The 17,530-nt window shown below is 44.1% G+C and overlaps 1 protein-coding gene, 1 long non-coding RNA gene and 1 other non-coding gene across 6 annotated transcripts in view; 1 reads left to right on the top strand and 2 right to left on the bottom strand.

The window, feature by feature from the left end:
- The window catches only part of LOC137316676 (zinc finger protein 850-like), a gene marked incomplete at its 5' end in the record, with an annotated part of 305,128 nt that overhangs the window by 205,741 nt on the left and 81,857 nt on the right, over window positions 1-17,530 (bottom strand). The gene's annotated exons all lie outside the window — the stretch shown is intronic.
- On the bottom strand, window positions 4,559-13,366 carry LOC137316760 (uncharacterized). Of its 4 annotated transcripts, none has more exons than XR_010961582.1 (3): window positions 13,342-13,366; window positions 12,436-12,521; window positions 4,559-5,669 (listed from the first exon to the last, which is right to left on the bottom strand). It is a non-coding gene; the product is annotated as an uncharacterized lncRNA (long non-coding RNA). The 4 variants fall into 4 exon arrangements; XR_010961579.1 differs by lacking the exon at window positions 13,342-13,366 and adding an exon at window positions 13,190-13,335; XR_010961581.1 differs by lacking the exon at window positions 13,342-13,366 and adding an exon at window positions 13,123-13,191.
- On the top strand, window positions 16,032-16,103 carry trnag-ucc (transfer RNA glycine (anticodon UCC)). Its single transcript has one exon. It is a non-coding gene; the product is annotated as a tRNA-Gly (tRNA).

The following is a 17,530-nucleotide window of genomic DNA, read 5'->3' on the forward strand; positions in this document are numbered from 1 at the left end:
GGCCATCAGTCACTGTCCCTTCTGTCTGGAACCCAAATCCGCATTTCATCGGTTCAGGAAAGCACCTTCTCCCTTCCCCACCGGCACTGCGCCCTCTCTCGGCCCTTCCAGTGGATCCGGTGTTCAATTTATTCACTTTCTGCATCAATTTCCCAATTCATTGTTTATAATTGTGTTTAAAAACATTTCTCCGCCCGAAAGCGCTGCCCAGGTCAGTGAATCAGTTTCCACCGTTTGATGCAGCAACAAAGCTGGAAATTTCACCCCAGATCATCTCAAACTGCTGCTTTGTCTCCAGGTCTGATCAGTAATTTCTCTCCTTCCTTTTCTCTCTCTTACAGTTAACTTGGTGGCGATTGTGATCCTGTCCCGAGGAAAGTGCGGTCTCTCCAAATGTATCACTCGCTACCTGGTGGGAATGGCGGCGGCCGATCTCCTGGTCGTTATCACTGATGTCATAATGTGGCGCATTGCTGAGATTTATTTCCCAGTTTCATTCTTGACCATTACCCCCGTGTGTCGTTTCATTCTCAACCTGAGTTTTGCAGTCACAGTGGCCTCTGTCTGGTTTACAGTGGTTTTCACCTTTGATCGATTTGTGGCCATTTGTTGTCAGAAGCTGAAAACAAAATATTGCACCGAGAAAACGGCGGCTGTTGTTATCGGGGTGGTGAGTGCGCTGAGCTGTTTACTAAACATTCCCTGCTACTTTGTAATTGGCCCGGAATATATAATGGACAATGTACCCCGGGGTTGTGTCTTCAAACCGACCTTTTTCACTTCACCCACATTTGCTGCGTTTGACTTGTTTCATCTTGTGTTAACTCCTTGTCTCCCATTCATTCTGATTTTGCTGTTCAATGTTCTCACTGCCAGGCACATTTTAGCGGCCAGCAGAGCCCGCAGGGGACTCCGGGGCCGCAGCAATGGAGGAAATCACAAGGATCCAGAGATGGAGAACCGAAGGAAATCCATCGTTTTACTCTTCAGTATATCAGGCAGTTTTATATTGTTATGGAGCGCAGAAGTTTTTTATTTTATCTCTCTGCGTATAACAGACGCCCAGTTCTATACGGTCAGTGACATTGAGTCAGCCGGATTCATGCTTCAACTTCTCAGTTCCTGCACCAACACGTGTATTTATGCTGTGACCCAGACTAAATTCAGAGAGGAGCTGAAGAACGGGCTTAAATACCCACTGAATCTAATTGTTACATTAGTTAAATCATAGAAACGTCTGAAGACTTTCCATCCGAAATTAAATAAAAAGTCAATTAGAGTCAATTAGAGTTTCACGTTTGGCGGTGGCGTGAGACGGGCGGTAGCGGATCGGGCGCCCGTTATTCACCGCGCCTGATTTTACTATCTATTGACATCAATGAGTTCACCAAAGTAACTGATATCAATCGAATACTTTAAATAAATTTGGAAAAAAGCAGACAGGAATTATATTTTACCCGACAAATGCGGTGTTTGTGAAATGATACAAGATGTGATTCTAACATGAAATTATTTGCTGTTATTAGTCTGGAAATAATATGATTTCAATATTAAATGTTTAATCCTGAAATGAATAAAATCAAATCCTCCTTTTCGATTGATGATTATTTCCCATCACACACACTGCCCGGTGGGATGGACTGAGGGTGAGCTGTCAGGGTCAGACAGCGTCCTGTTCATTGGGACATTTGTTTTGACCAGAACAGAATAATAATGGACCAACACCCGGACCGTTACTAACTGGTAAAATATTAATGTAATTTCAAACTCCAGTGGGGAGTTCCGGAGATCGTTTCCTCTCTGAGCTGCTGTGCAGCAATGTTTACTCAGTGCAGGGAGTTTAATGGGACATGAGGCTGGGCCTGGTTACACAGATCTATAAGGAAACCTCCTGATACATTTCTGAGACGATCAGGGGCCGGGAGATTTCTCACGGCCTCAGCAGGCGAAGGGAAAGCTCTCCGGCTCATCCTTACTCCACAAAATATCAGTTAACAATAAACTTCTCAGTGTTCTGGATCACTCAATGCCCATCGATAGGGCGGCTCCTCCTCCCATTCGTCACCAAATTTAAATACTGTCCCAGATACGTCATAATACTCTGATTTACATATTACACGTGGTCTGACCCGGAAACAGGTGGGTGTTGCTCCGGCCGCTCTTCTCAGGACCCGACCCACGGTGGTGGAGGCAGGAACTCCAACGTTAAAGGGGCGGTAAGTGACCTGACACCATTTACTCGCCTCTACCACCCCATTTCCGCCAGGCGGGGATAGTTAAAATCGGCCACACTTTTCCTGTCCTCCGCCCTAGTATCAATCTTCGAAGCCCACAAGTTGGTCCATTGTCTCAAACTGCACCGGTTCACAACACGTGGAGGGAAATTTTCACCATTGCTGGAGGCTGAACTGGTCGAGCGGATCACCCGCCCCTTATAGAACCGGCCCGATTTTAATTTCTGCTCCGTCAGTTTACCGCCCAAGCAGTGAAGGTGACATTACCCCCTACGCCTCTGACCCCAAGGTTCGACAGGTGTGTGAAAGACATCAGACAGTGTTCGCCAAACACTAACATGAATGTGGGCGAAAATATCGGTGTATTCAGGTAAAAGGTGATAACCCCCCTCCACGGAGACTGCTCTCGGACCTGACGGTATCCACCCCATCGTATTAAAGGAAACAGTTGGGGAAATTAGAGATGCATTAGTTATAATTTCCCAAAGCTCTCTGGACTCAGGAATTGTGCCTTTGGATATAAATGTTGAAAATGTCACTCCGTTATTTAAAAAAAGGAGGGAGGGAGAAACCAGGACAATACAGACCTGTCATTTTAACGTCGGTTGTGGGGAACTTACTGAAATCTATCATGAGACACAAATTGAGCTGGTCAAAGAGAGTCAACTTGGATTTGTGAAGGGTAGGTCATGTCTGACTAATTTAGCTGAATTTGTTGAGGAAACCAACAACGTGGACAGGGGAGTGTCTATGGATGTTGTCTATGTGGACTTCCAGAAGGCATTTGATAAGGTTCAGCACAAGAGATTAATAGAATAAATAAAATGCACACAATTGAAAGTGACCTTGTGACATGGGTTGTAATTGATTGGGAGGTCGGAGAAGAGAGTAGGGATAAAGGGAAAGTTCTTTGATTGGTGGGATATGACTAGTGGTGTTCCCAGGGATCTGCACTGGGGCCTCAGCTTTTCACCATATTTATCAATAAATTGGATGAAGGAATGGAGAGTTGTAGATCCAAGTTTCCAGATGACACAAAGTTATGAGGCACAGTAAGTGATGTAGATGGGAGTAGGAAGTTACAAAGGGACTGTTTAAGTGAATGGACAAACTGTGGCAGATGGAGTTCAATGTGGGGAAGAGTGAGATCATTCACTTTGGATGCAAAAAGGAAACATTGGAGTATTTTCTTAAAGTGAGAGATTGGGAACGGTGGAGTAGCAAAGAGATTTGGGTGTCCTTGTACACAAATCACTAAAGGCTAGTGCACAGATACAAAAAGCAATCACAGATTAATGGCCTTTATCTCCAGGGCTGGAATACAAAGGGAAGGAAGTGATGCTTCAGTTCTACAGAGCCTTGGTCAGAGCCCCTCTGGAGTACTGATCCTCACCAAGGATATATTGGCCTTGGAGGGGGGACAGTGCGGATTCACCAGAATGATACTCGGGCTGGATAAACTTGGTTTCCATTCACTTGAGTTTAGAAGATTGAGGGGTGATCTGATCCAGGGATTTAAAATTATAAAGGGGCTCGATAGGGTAGAAATAGAAACTATTTTCTCCAGTGGGGGAATCCAGAACAAGAGGACATAAACTTAAATTTAGAGCTAGGGCGTCTAGGATTGAAATCAGGAAGCTCTTTTTCACACAAGTGTATTGGAAACCTGCTCAGGCTGATTGAAGTGGACCCTGTGATATAATAGAATTTTCTGTCCTGTCAGACTTGGACATCTTGTAGATCTATCTTTTGAAAAGGTGAAGGAACTCAGGATTCCACACACTTCATCATAAGTCCTCAAACCAGAAAGAGTGCAGAAAAGATTTACTAGGATGCTACCGGGACTTGATGGTTTGACTTATAGGGAGAGGTTGGATAGACTGAGACTTTTTTCCCTGGAGAGTAGGAGGTTTAGGGGTGATCTTACAGAAGTCTATAAAATAATGAGGGGCGTAGATAAGGAAGATAGTCAAAATCTATTCCCAAAGTTAGGGGAGTCTATAACGAGGGGGCATAGATTTAAGGGGAGAGATACAAAAGGGTCCAGAGGGGCAATTTTTTCACTCAAAGGGTGGTGAGTGTCTGGAACGAGCTGCCAGAGGCAGCAGTAGAGGCGGGTACAATTTTGTCTTTTAAAAAGCATTTGGACAGTTACATGGGTAAGATGGGTATAGAGGGATATGGGCCAAGTGCAGGCAACTGGGACTAGCTTCGTGGTATAAACTGGGCGACATGGACATGTTGGGCCGAAGGGCCTGTTTCCATGTTGTAAACTTCTATGATTCTATGATTCTTATCATCAAGATATGAAGGACTAGAAACACTTTGTTTGAAAGAAAGCTGATTCATTTGACACTTGTACAGAATACTAAACTCCAGCCCAGTTAAAGGGATTATTAACATCAGAAACAACCCCCAACTGTCAGAATGAACACGGTTCAGTCCTGGATGTGATTAACATCAGCAATAACAGCAGAATCCAACTCCTGGAATCACATGTGATCCCGCTGGTGACTCAGCAGGTGGGATGATTGAGTGAATCTCATCCCACACACAGAGCAGGTGAACGGCCTCTCCCCACTGTGAACTCGTTGGTGTGTCAGCAGATCACTTTTACTTTTAAAGCTTTTCTCACAGACAGAACATTTAAAAAGACACTTATCAGTGTGAACAATTTAATGTTCAATGAGGTGGGAAGATTGAGTGAATCCGCTCCCACACACGGAGCAGGTGAACGGCCTCTCCCCAGTGTGAACTCGCTGGTGTATCAGTCGGCTGGATGACCGAGTGAATCCCTTCCCACACACGGAGCAGGTGAACGGCCTCTCCCCAGTGTGAGTGCGTTGGTGTGTCAGCAGATCACTTTTTCTTTTAAAGCTCTTCTCACAGACAGAACATTTAAAAAGTCTCTTATCAGTGTGAACAAGTTGATGTTCAATGAGGTGGGATGACTGAGTGAATCCCTTCCCACACACGGAGCAGGTGAACGGCCTCTCCCCAGTGTGTCTGCGTCGATGAGTTTCGAGCCGGGATGAGTAACTGAATCCCCTCCCACAGTCCCCACATTTGCACGGTTTCTCCATGGTGCGGGTGTCCTTCTCTCTCTCCATGTTGGAGATCAGTAGAAGTCTCGTCTGCACAGAGAACACGTGTCTCGTTTCTCCCCACTGTGAATGGTGTGATGTTTCTTCAGGCTGTGTAACTGGTGAAAGCTCTTCCCACAGTCAGTGCACTGGAACACTCTCAATCGGGTGTGTGTGTCTCGCTGCTATTCCAATCACAGTGATGTTTGAAATCTTTTCCCACAGATAGAACAGATCAACATTTCTCCTATATTTTAAGGCCGATAATCTTCAGGTGCTGGTGAATGGAGTCAGATCTTGACGTGATGTTTGGTTTGAGTTTCTCGTCTGCAAATCCTCCCCTTCTAATACCCTGTAAAAGGAGATAACAAAAGTCCTCACTGTGAATACAGGATAGAAATTCAGAACAGGCAATTCCAGTTCCTATGGAACATTCTTCCCGCTCATTCCCCCAGACTGTAAATCCCCGTCCCACACACTCACCCTCCTCCCTCTGCTGAAACCCAAACCCATCGCACCACCTCCAACATTTTTCCTTCTATTTAAGTTTTCTCTCTCTCCTGAAGATCCAGACTCTGACTGGGTTCAGTTCTACACTCAGTGGTTCCCCTCCCTCTCCTCCCCTGAAGGTGCTGACTCTGACTGGGTTCAGTTCTACACTCACTGGTTCCCCTCCCTCTCCTCCCCTGAAGTTGCTGACTCTGGTTGGATTCAGTTCTACACTCACTGATTCCCCTCTCCTCTCCTGAATATGCTGACTCTGGCTGCGTGTATATGCTCTGCCCCTCATTTCCACACAATGTCCCTCCCCATAGCTGCCTGTATGCCGTCCATCTGTGATATCTCCCAATTTTGGCGACAGACTCTCCCTGACCAGTCACCATTTCTCCTTCATTTAAAGATTTTCCTTGACCTATCACAATTTCTCCTTCATTTTCAGACACTCCCTGATCAAACACAATTTCTCCTACATTTATAGACGCTCCCTGACACTTCAGCATTTCTCCTTCATTTGCAAACTCTCCCTGACCCGTCAGCATGTCCCTTCATTAATAGACACTCCCTGACCCATCACTTTTTGTCCTTCAGATATCGACACGACCTGACCTGTCAACAATTCTCCTGCATTTACAGACACTCCCTGACCAATCACCGTTCCTCCTTCATTTACAGACTCTCCCTGACAGTCACCATTTCGCCATCATTTACAGACACTCCCGGACCAATCACCGTTTCTCCTTCATTTACAGACACCCCCTGACCAATCACCATTTCTCCTTCATTTACAGACACCACCTGACCAATCACCATTTCTCCTTCATTTACAGACACCACCTGACCAATCACCATTCCGCCTTCATTCACAGACGCCCCCTGACCATTCACCATTCCTGCTTCATTTACAGACACTCCCGGACCAATCACCATTCCTGCTTCATTTACAGACACTCCGGGACCAATCACCATTCCTCCTTCATTTACAGACACCCCCTGACCAATCACCATTTCGCCTTCATTTACAGGCACTCCCGGACCAATCACCATTTCTTCTTCATTTACAGACACCCCCTGACCAATCACCATTCCTCCTTCATTTACAGACACCCCCTGACCAGTCACCATTTCTCCTTCATTTACAGACACCCCCTGACCAATCACCATTCCTCCTTCATTTACAGACTCTCCCTGACCAGTCACCATTTCGCCTTCATTTACAGACACCCCCTGACCAATCACCATTCCTCTTTCATTTACAGAAACCCCCTGACCAGTCACCATTTCGCCTTCATTTTCAGACATTCTCTGATCAAACACAATTTCTCCTACATTTATAGACGCTCTCTGACCCTTCAGCATTTCTCCTTCATTTACAAACTCTCCCTGACCCGTCAGCATTTCCCTTCATTAACAGACGCTCCCTGACCCATCACTGTTTCTCCTTCAGATATGGACACGACCTGACCTGTCAACAATTCTCCTTCATTTACAGACACTCCCGGACCAGTCAACATTCCTCCTCCATTTACAGACACCCCCTGACCAGTCACGATTTCTCCATCATTTACAGACTCTGCCTCCTGTCACCTTTTCTCCCTCCTTTATGGACACTCCGTAACCCGTCACCATTTCGCCTTCATTTTTAGACACTCCCTGACCTGTCACCATGTCTTCTCCCATTTATAATACTCCCTTACCAGAAACCATTTCACCTTCATTCATGGACAATCCCTGACCTGTCACCATTTCTCTTTCATTTATAGATATTCCCTGATCCTTCACCGTTTTTCCTTCATGTATAGACACTCCCTTACCAGACACCATGTTTCCTTCATTTACAGACACTCACGAACCAAACAATTTTTCCTGGCACTTTACATGATTGTGGGGTTTATTCTGTATCTGTCAGTCTCTGATACTGTACAAAAGTTTGGTGTTTATTCTGTATTTTTCAGTCTCTGGTACTGTGTATGAGTGTGGGGTTTATTCTGTGCCTGTCTGTCTCTGGTAGTGTGTGTGAGTGTGGGGTTTATTCTGTGCCTGTCTGTCTCTGGTACTGTGTGTGAGTGTGGGATTCATTCTGTATCTGTCTGTCTCTGGTACTGTGTGTGAGTGTGGGGTTTATTCTGTATCTGTCAGTCTCTGGTACTGTGTGTGAGTGTAGGTTTTATTCTGTATCTGTCTGTCTCTGGTACTGTGTGTGAGTGTGGGGTTTATTCTGTATCTGTCAGTCTCTGGTACTGTGTGTGAGTGTAGGTTTTATTCTGTATCTGTCTGTCTCTGGTACTGTGTGTGAGTGCAGCTTTCATTCTGTATCTGTCTGTCTCTGGTACTGTGTGTGAGTGTGGGGTTTATTCTGTCTATGTCTGTCTCTGGTACTGTGTGTCAGTGTGGGATTTATTCTGCATCCATCTATCTCCGATACTGTCGATGTGTTTGTTGTTTATTTTGTATTTATCTGTCTCTGGTACAGTATATGAGGTTGGGCTTTATTCTGTATCTGTCAGTCTCTGGTACTGTGTGTGAGTATAAGATTCATTCTGTATAAGTCAGTCTCTGATACTGTACATGAGTGTGAGGTTCATTCTGTATCTGTCAGTCTCTGGAACTGTGTGTCAGTGTGGGGTTTATTCTGTAATTGTGTGTCTCTGATACTGTAGATGTGTTTGGGGTTTATTCTGTATCTGTCTGTCTCTGATACTGTGAATCCCAAATTCACACATTCCGTATCTGTCAGTCTCTGGTACTGTATATGAGTGTGGGGTTTATTCTGTATCTGTCAGTCTCTGGTGCTGCATATGAGTGGGGGGTATATACTGTATCTGTCTGTCTCTGGTGCTGCATATGAGTGTGGGGTTTATTCTCTATCTGTCAGTCTCTGGTGCTGCATATGAGTGGGGGGTATATACTGTATCTGTCAGTCTCTGGTGCTGTGTGTGAGTGTGGGGTTTATTCTGTATCTGTCAGTCTCTGGTACTGTGTGTGAGTGTGGGATTCATTCTGTGCCTATCACTCTCTGGTGCTGTGTGTGAGTGTGGGGTTTATTCTGTTTCTGTCAGTCTCTGGTACTGTACATGAGTGTGGGGTTTATTCTGCATCTGTCAGTCTCTGGTACTGTGTGAGTGTGGGATTCATTCTGTGCCTGTCAGTCTGTGGTACTGTATCTGTGTGGGGTTTATTCTGTGTCTGTCAGTATCACTGTACATGAGTTTGGAGTTTTTCAGTATCTGTCTGTCTCTGATACTGGAAATGAGTGTGTTTTTTGTTCTGTGTCTCTCTGTCTCTGGTACTGTTTCAATGTGGGGTCTATTCAGTATATGTCAGTCTCTGGTACCTTGTGTGAATTTGGGATTCATTCTGTATCTGTCAGTCTCTGGTACTGTATGTGAATTTGGGATTCATTCTGTATCTGTCTGTCGCTGGTGCTGTATGTGAATGTGGGGTTTATTCAGTATATGTCAGTCTCTGGTACCTTGTGTGAATTTGGGATTCATTCTGTATCTGTCAGTCTCTGGTACTGTATGTGAATTTGGGATTCATTCTGTATCTGTCTGTCTCTGGTACTGCAAATGAGTGTGGGGTTTCTTCTTTATTTGTCTGTTTCTGGTACTGTATATGAATGAGGGTTATTCTGTATCTGTCAGTCTCTGGTACTGTGTGTGATTGTGGGATTCATTCTGTGCCTGTCAGTCTGTGGTACTGTACGTGTGTGGGGTTTATTCTGTATCGGTCTGTAACGGGTACTGTATGCGAATGTCAGGTTTATTCTGCTTCTGTCTGTCTCTGGTGCTGTATATAAGTGTGGGGTTTATTCTGTACCTGTCTGTATCTGGTACTGTACATGAGTATGGGGTTTATTCTGTATCTGTCTGTCTCTGGTACTGTATGTGAGTGTGGGATTCATTCTGTTTCTGTCTGTCTCTGGTGCTGCATGCAAATGTGGGGTTTATTCTGTATCTGTCAGTCTCTGATACTGTATATGAGTTTAGGATACATTCTGTATCTGTCAGTCTCAGCTAATTTATCTCAGTCTGGGTTTCATTCTATAATTCAGTCTATGAGACAATGTGCAAGTCTGGATTCATTCTGTATTCTTATTTCAGTTTATATTATTGTATATGAAACTATATCTTTAATACTTTAAAGGATATGCAGTTTTTTATCAAGTGTTTAATTTGTAAATATTGATACACTTTTGGATTTTCTTTAATCAAACAATGTGTGTGAGTTTTGGAGTAGTATTACATCTTCATCTCTGAACTCTGTTGTGAATGATAATGTACCTTTCAATCTGTCCATGGTGAAATTATTTAACTGGTATATAATGTGTAGCTCAGTCTACAATAATGGAATTAATTCTGTATCTCAGTCTGACACTGTGAGATTTTTGGACTGGAATGTAATATATAGCTCAGCCTGCACTAATAGAATTGATAATGTATCTATCAGTCTGTTGCTGTATGAGATTTTTGGACTGGTGTGTAACATGTAGCTCAGTACATGCTAATGGAATTGATGTTGTATCTTTGAGTCTGATAAGGTCTGACAGTGTTGGACTGCTATATAATGTTTGGCTCAGTCTGCACTAATGAAATTGATACATTATCTTTCAATCTGACACTAAGATTTTTGGACTGGCATGTTATGTGTAACTCAGTCTGCAGTGATTTGACTTAGTGATTCATTCTGATTCTGTCAGCCTGTGGTACTTTGTGTGAGTGTGGGATTCATTCTATATATGTCAGTCCCTTGTACTGTATCTGAATGAGGTTCATTCTGTTCCTGTCAGTCTCTGGCACCGTGTGTGAATTTGGGATTAATTCCATATCTGTCAGTCTCTGGTGCTGTATGTGAGTGAGACATTCATTCCATTTCCATCAATCTCTGATACTGTATATGAGTGATATATATACTGTATCTGTCAGTCTGTGCTACAGTGTGTGAGTGTGGGATTCGTTCTGTATCTGTCAGTCAGTGGTACATTGTGTGAGTGAGGGATTCATTCTGTATGTCAGTCTCTGGCACTGGATCTGAGTATGAGATTCATCCTTTATCTGTATCTAATTTGTATCTCAGTTTACAGCATGGCGTTCAAACCTGTATCTTTAATACATAAATGTATAAATAATTTTTCCCAGTGTTTAACTGGTAGATAATTATATACTTTAAAATGTGATGCTGTAGGTTATAATCAGAGAATCACTGCACTTTTTGGCTACTATTAAATCTGCATCAATGTGAACACAATTGTGATTTAGTGTATCTTCCAAACTGATATGGTGACATTTTTGAACTTATATACAATGTGCAGCTCAGTCTGCATAAATGGAATACTGTATATTTCAGTCTGAATCTGCATTGGTCTTTTGTATTGGTAATTAATATGTAGCTCAGTCTGCACTAATGGAATTGGTACTGTATCTTTCAATCTGACACTGAGATTTGTGGACTGGTCCCTAATTTGTAACTCAGCCTGCACTAATGTAGGTGACTGAGAGATTCATTTTGTATCTCTCAGTCCGTGATACTGTGTGGGATTCATTGTGTATCTTGTCAGTAGTGTGTTTGAGTTTGCGATTCATTCGATATATGCAGTCTCTGATGCTGTGTGAGTGTGGGATTCATACTTTATCTGCCAGTTTCTGGTACATTATGAGAGTGGGGGATTCATTCTCTGTCAACTGTGGTACCATACATGAGTGCGAGATTTATTCTGTATCTGTCTGTAATTATTTTCTCACATTAGATTACGGTGTTCAATACTGTAGCTTTAATATCTTCATGTTTAAATAGTTTTTCTCATTTTATTGATAAATATGGATAAACTTTAGGATTTCGTGCTGGAGGTTTTTAATCAGATAATTTGTGTGCTTTTTGGACTACTATTAAATCATTTTTTTTTGTGTACTATTGTGAATGATAACATATATTACAAACTGATATAGTGATTTTTGAATTGGTGTATAATGTGTAGCTCAGTCTGTTCTATTGTAATCGATACTGTGTCTTTCAGTCTAATATTGAGAGAGATTTTTGGACTGGTATGTAATGTGTATCTCAGTGTGCACTAATAGAATTGATACTGTATCTTTACATCTCATACTATGAGTGTATTATAAACTGGTTTCTAATTTGTTTCTCAGGTTACACTGTCACAGCATTTCTCAGTCTGATACTCTGCATGAGTTTTGGACATGTCTGCAGTTTGTCCCTCATGATACACTATTCGAATGGATACTGCATGTATTAAACTCACATTTGTGAGTTGTGGGGTGGTATTCAATTGGAATCTCAGGGTACATTATTGGGGTTCATTCTGTCCCTTTCAATCGGGTACCATGTGTGATTTCTATCTGGTATTTAATGTTGCACTATTGTGAGATTGACACAGTGCCTTTTAATCTGAGAGTGTGATTTTGACTGGGATTTTTGTATTTCCCTGTCAGCGGGACTGAGTTTGGGGGAAATGGAACAGTATCTACTTCACCTGCTCTGTTGGATTGAAAATGTGTCTCTGGAATTTAAGATCAGTGTGGTACTGACTACTTCTGCTGTCTGGGACTGTGGAACTGATGACCTGTCTGTGACTCCGTGCTCTGTGTGTGTGATAATGTACTTACTGTGTGTGAGAAGGAGCTGGCTGCACTGTTTCTTGTGCCTCGGTGGAGGATACATCAGATTCATTCTGGATCCTTCAAGGATTTGCCTGTAGAAAGAAAATTATCTCTTGTTACTCAGGAACAGGTGAGGAAGACAACACAAAAGTGATCAGTTTCATATCTCTGTTAATGATCATTTTGAATATCCACAAATGAAAACCAGTGATACAAATAGTGTCAGTGTCTGACTCCACTGCAGTACTGCAGCACTCAGCTTCTGCACACCAGGTGTGTTGGCCGATTTTATAACAATTTAGTGACATCCAGCCACAACCCAACCCCTGCACTGATCAGTGAATGGGACCACCCGATGGGGCAGGGACCTTTGTACCGGTCAGGTTTCTCAACTCCTCTCCCATGAGACTAGCCGTTCACCCGAAACCAAACAACCGCTGTTTAAAATGTGTCCTTCACACTTCTCACCTGATGCCTGCTATGGATACTGCTTGTTTCACTCCCCACATCCCGACTGTTCACTGTCCAGTAACAGGGTGAGACTGGAACTGAACCAGGACCATTCACCACTGATTTGGGGAGAGAAAGCAGCAATGATTTTAAATAGCAGGTTCTTCCCATTCTGTCTCCCTTCCCCTGGATACACCCTGGACACACACAGCCCGAGAATGACCTCTCCCTTCCCCCGCTCACTCCATGTTCCGGGACCAGTTCCTGATCCACTCCGCCTCTTACAAACAGCCCCCGGACTCCCCCTGACCTTCCCCCGGACTCAATGCCGATCTCTGAGCCCATCTGCGGACACGGTCCCGAAGCGATGAGCTGCTGTAACGAGGCTGCTCTTTGCTCCCTTCCCCCGGGGGCCGTGATCTCTCCATTCCCGGCTGTTTTAAACCATCTTCTTCCGCTCACTGAGGGAATGGCGCCCACAGGCCGAGCTGGGGGAGGGGAGCGCGCATGCGCTCTTCTGCTCACCAACAACCAGCGCTGGGGGCGGGGCTGAGTCGCGCATGCGCAGATATCTGGTTTAATTCCCAATACAAAAATCGATGGAAACTTTCCCCAATTGGAATTTTTCCGAGTCTGAGCAAAGGAAGTGGGTCTGGGGGAAAGGTCAGAGGGAATGGGGTCCACAGGCAGTGCAGGAACAGGCACCAGAATGGGAAACAGATGGGATTCCACCAGTGCCTAACGCTGGAATCCAGACTGACTTTACAATCTCTAACTATTAAACTAGATGTTTCCATCCCTGCTGTTTCTCTCGGTATCTTTTGATGGTAAAGAGCCTTCCAGAGGTAAAGTGGGCGGCTGTGGAATGAGCCAAAGTATCCTGCTCATTCTTGGCCCCTCTGCTGATAAATAAATGTGTGACTCCGAAACTGGAGGGAGGATTTCTCAAACCAATCCTGGAGAAACAGTGGAGGAAAGTAGGAGTCGGTGTGTCTGACAGCAACAGACCCAGATTTATTTAATTGGAGTGAAACTCTCGGTCACTGAGAGTAATATCGAACAGCCCTGAGCTGCAAAACTCCAGGTGATACAACAGGAAAAGAGGGTTAAATGTGGCCCATTGTTTCTGTCAATGTCTGCACTGTCCCTGAGTGTGGGATTAATAATGTGTCTGTCCCTTGTACAATATCAGTGAGAGATGAGATTGCATCTTCTGTCTCTCCAACGGGATCTTTCTCGATAAAACGGAACTTTACCGGTCATTCTAAAACTAATACTGTTTACGTCTGCCTGTCAATGCGTCCCTCCGCTCGATCTCTCTCTCGCCGTGTGTTGCCCCCTCTCACTCTCTGGTGTTGTATATGAAGGTGGGATACTGCTATTGAGCGTGATATGGACACACTGATAGGAAGTGTAAGACTGATACTGTCCCTCTCTCTCTCTCTCTCCCTGGTGCTGGACATGAAGATGGGATACGTTCTGATATAAAACAGAGAGAATGAGATGTCCGGGCCGGGTCTCACTGTAACTGAGGATGTGGTCGGCTTCGGTCCCTGTTCGTCGTCATTATCTTTTCACAGATTCCGGGCGAGAGTCTCTGAGAGACGGTAACACTGGCGGATAAACTTTTAGTCGGTACTTTCAGTAATTTGTGTATCTGCACCCCTCGATCCCTTTGCTCCTCTATCCTGATCCAGGCAGTGTGTGATCTCCTTATTCTTCATTCTGTAAGTTTATTCGTGTCCTCTTGCATTTTGACACATTCTACCTTTGTATTAACTGTACTCCCCAATGTGGTGTCATCGTCAAATTTTGAAATTGTCCTTCCGATTCCCGAATCCAAATCGTAATTTTAAATTGTGAACAACAGTGGTCCCAGCAATGATCCCTGTGTTAAACCACTTCTCAATTTTAGCCACTCTAATTAGCTACCCTTAACTCCTGTTCTCTTTTTTTGTTTTGTAGCCAGCTTGCTATCCATTTCGCCGCCTGTCCCCGACTCCACGTGCTCTGAACTTTGCCATGAGTCCACAATCGAAGACCTTCTGAAGATTCAAATGCATTACATCTACTACATTAACTTTGTCTCCGCTTTCAATTACTTCTTCAAAGGATTTAATAAGGTTGGTCCTGTCCTTGTCCTGTTATTAGATTAAATCCTGGCCGCTTCACTTGCTCTTGATGTCCCCAGCTCTTTTCTTCGGCAGCAGCACGGCCTGGATATTAGTCGGCTCCCCGCCCTGAGCGATGGTCACCCGTCCCAGCAGCTTGTTGTACTACTCGTCGTTGCGGATGGACAGCTGCAGGTGTCTGGGGATGATGCGGGTCTTCTTGATGTCGCGGACCGTGTTGCCGGCCAGCTGGAGGATTTCAGCCGTCAGATACTCGAGCACAGCAGCCAGATAGACCGGGGCTCCGGCACCCACACGTTCAGCGTAGTTCCCCTTTCGGAGGAGCCTGTGAACACGGCCCACAGGGAACTGCAGTCCGGCCCGGGATGAGCGAGACTTGGCCTTGGCCCGAGGTTTACCGCCGGATTTTCCTCTTCCAGACATTTCCACAATCTCACAAACACTTTCACAAAGAATGAAGAAATCCTCCCGCACTCGCCCTTCTTATACCTTCTGGAGGAGTACAGTGGGGGCAATTGTGATGGGTCTCTCTCAGAGTGTTTACACTGCCCGCTCACCCTCGCTGATATTCTATCTTTCAATTGCTGTAATATTGTCCTTTAGTAATATTGCTACTCCCCCTCCTTTCCCTATTTCCCTGTCCTTTCATAAGATCTTACAGACTTGAATATTAAGCTGCCATTCGTACCCAGCTTGTAGTCAGGTCTGTGTAATGATTTAATATAATTATTTAACTTTACTCAATGGCTGATGTGAGCTGCGGCAAAATGTATTTCCATCTGGCCAAGTATTGCAGGTATCGACTGTCTCTTCAGTCCGATATCAGGTGAAGAATTACTGGCTGTTGTGTAATTTCCATTGATTGGGGGTTGGCTTCATCTACTGGGCGGAAACGGGAACTGCAACAGAGCGAGAAAGGATCCGTCAGAAACCAGTTTAAATGAAGGACAAAATCCAACAGCCTGCAGTGACTGTTCAGGGTCTGATTTTTAGGAGCTATTTTATCATGGTTGATTGTCAGCGATGGTGGTATAGTGGTGAGCATAGCTGCCTTCCAAGCAGTTGACCCGGGTTCGATTCCCGGCCATCGCAATTAATTTGCTTCCTTCAGAAACTAAAAGTTTGTTTTCGAATTTGATGCAGTCAGCTAGATATTGTTTCCAAAATATAAACCGCTGTAATTATGTTAAAATGTTTTCAACGTTCATTTATTTTCCCTTTCGAAGGAACAGAGGAAAAACATACTGGGAATGGTGAGTTACCAAGGGGCTAATGAGAGTGAGGAAGGCAAATGATATGTTAGCCTTTATTGCAAGGGTGTTGGAATATAAGTGTAAGGATGTCTTGCTGCAATTGAACTATGTGGAAATATTGTGTAAAGTTGGCCTATATTCGCTGGAGTTTAGAAGAATGAGAGGTGATCGCATTGAAACGTATAAAATTCTTAGGCGGTTTGACAGGGCAGGTGAGGAGAGGCTGATTCCCCTGCTGGAGAATCAAGAACTAGAGGTCATCGTCTCAAGATAAGGGACCGGCCATTTCGGTTCGAAATTAGGAAGAATTTCTTCGTTGAAAGTGATGTGAATCTTTGGAATTCTCCACCCCAGAGGGCTGTGGATGCTCAGTGGATGCTGAGATCGATAGATTTTTGCATTCTGGAGGAATCAAGGCATATGGGGATCCAAGTACAGAAATCACTAACAGTGATTACTAAATCACTAAAAGAAAGTTAAAATGGAGATGATCTTTATCTCAAGGGAACGGGAATAAAAAGGACTGGAAGTGATGTCACAGTTATACAGAGCTCTGGTTAGTCCTCATTTAGAGCACTGTGTTCAGTTCTGGGCACCGCACTCTCTATAATGGCTTGGAATGAGAAGGAGTTTTTCACTTTGGGATTCGATGCAATGGGAGGGAATAAGAACGGGTTTGGTCTTTTCAGATTTTTTCCAGTGGGAGTGAATGAGAAGGGATTTGTTCAATTGGGATTCCTTCCACGTGCTCTTGCGTTTACTGGGGAGACCTGTATGTTGCCAAATTGCTTTGTTTTTAACTTTGTGACACCCTCGTTTTACCCTAAATAGAAAAGTATAAATATAATGAAACATGGAAAGGAAATTCGTCAGATATCAAGTTATCAGCGGAGCTTATAAGGCAGGTAGCTGCTCGCCAGAGAATGCTGAGCCCGATTGGCAATATCAGCTGACTGCCACTAAATGGGTACGGTCACAATACAAACCCAGGAAAATCAAATGAAGCAAAACTGGACATCAAATGAGAAAAAGGCAAACATTTATTTCATAAGGAGATGATATGTCACAGGCAGTTTTGCAGTCAGAACTTGTGATTGCGTGAAATTGATTGGTTGAATGTTGGACTGAAGTTTACATTCACATCTGTATTAGGCAATTTCGGTTGGGCAAATGGCAGGCAGTCATTTCACAGGTAATTTCCGTTGGGCAGATGGCAGGCAGTCATTTGACAGGTAATTTCCGTTGGGCAGATGGCAGGCAGTCATT

This window comes from Heptranchias perlo, unplaced genomic scaffold, assembly GCF_035084215.1.
Source record: "Heptranchias perlo isolate sHepPer1 unplaced genomic scaffold, sHepPer1.hap1 HAP1_SCAFFOLD_60, whole genome shotgun sequence".
In the NCBI taxonomy this organism is placed as follows: Eukaryota; Metazoa; Chordata; class Chondrichthyes; order Hexanchiformes; family Hexanchidae; genus Heptranchias; species Heptranchias perlo.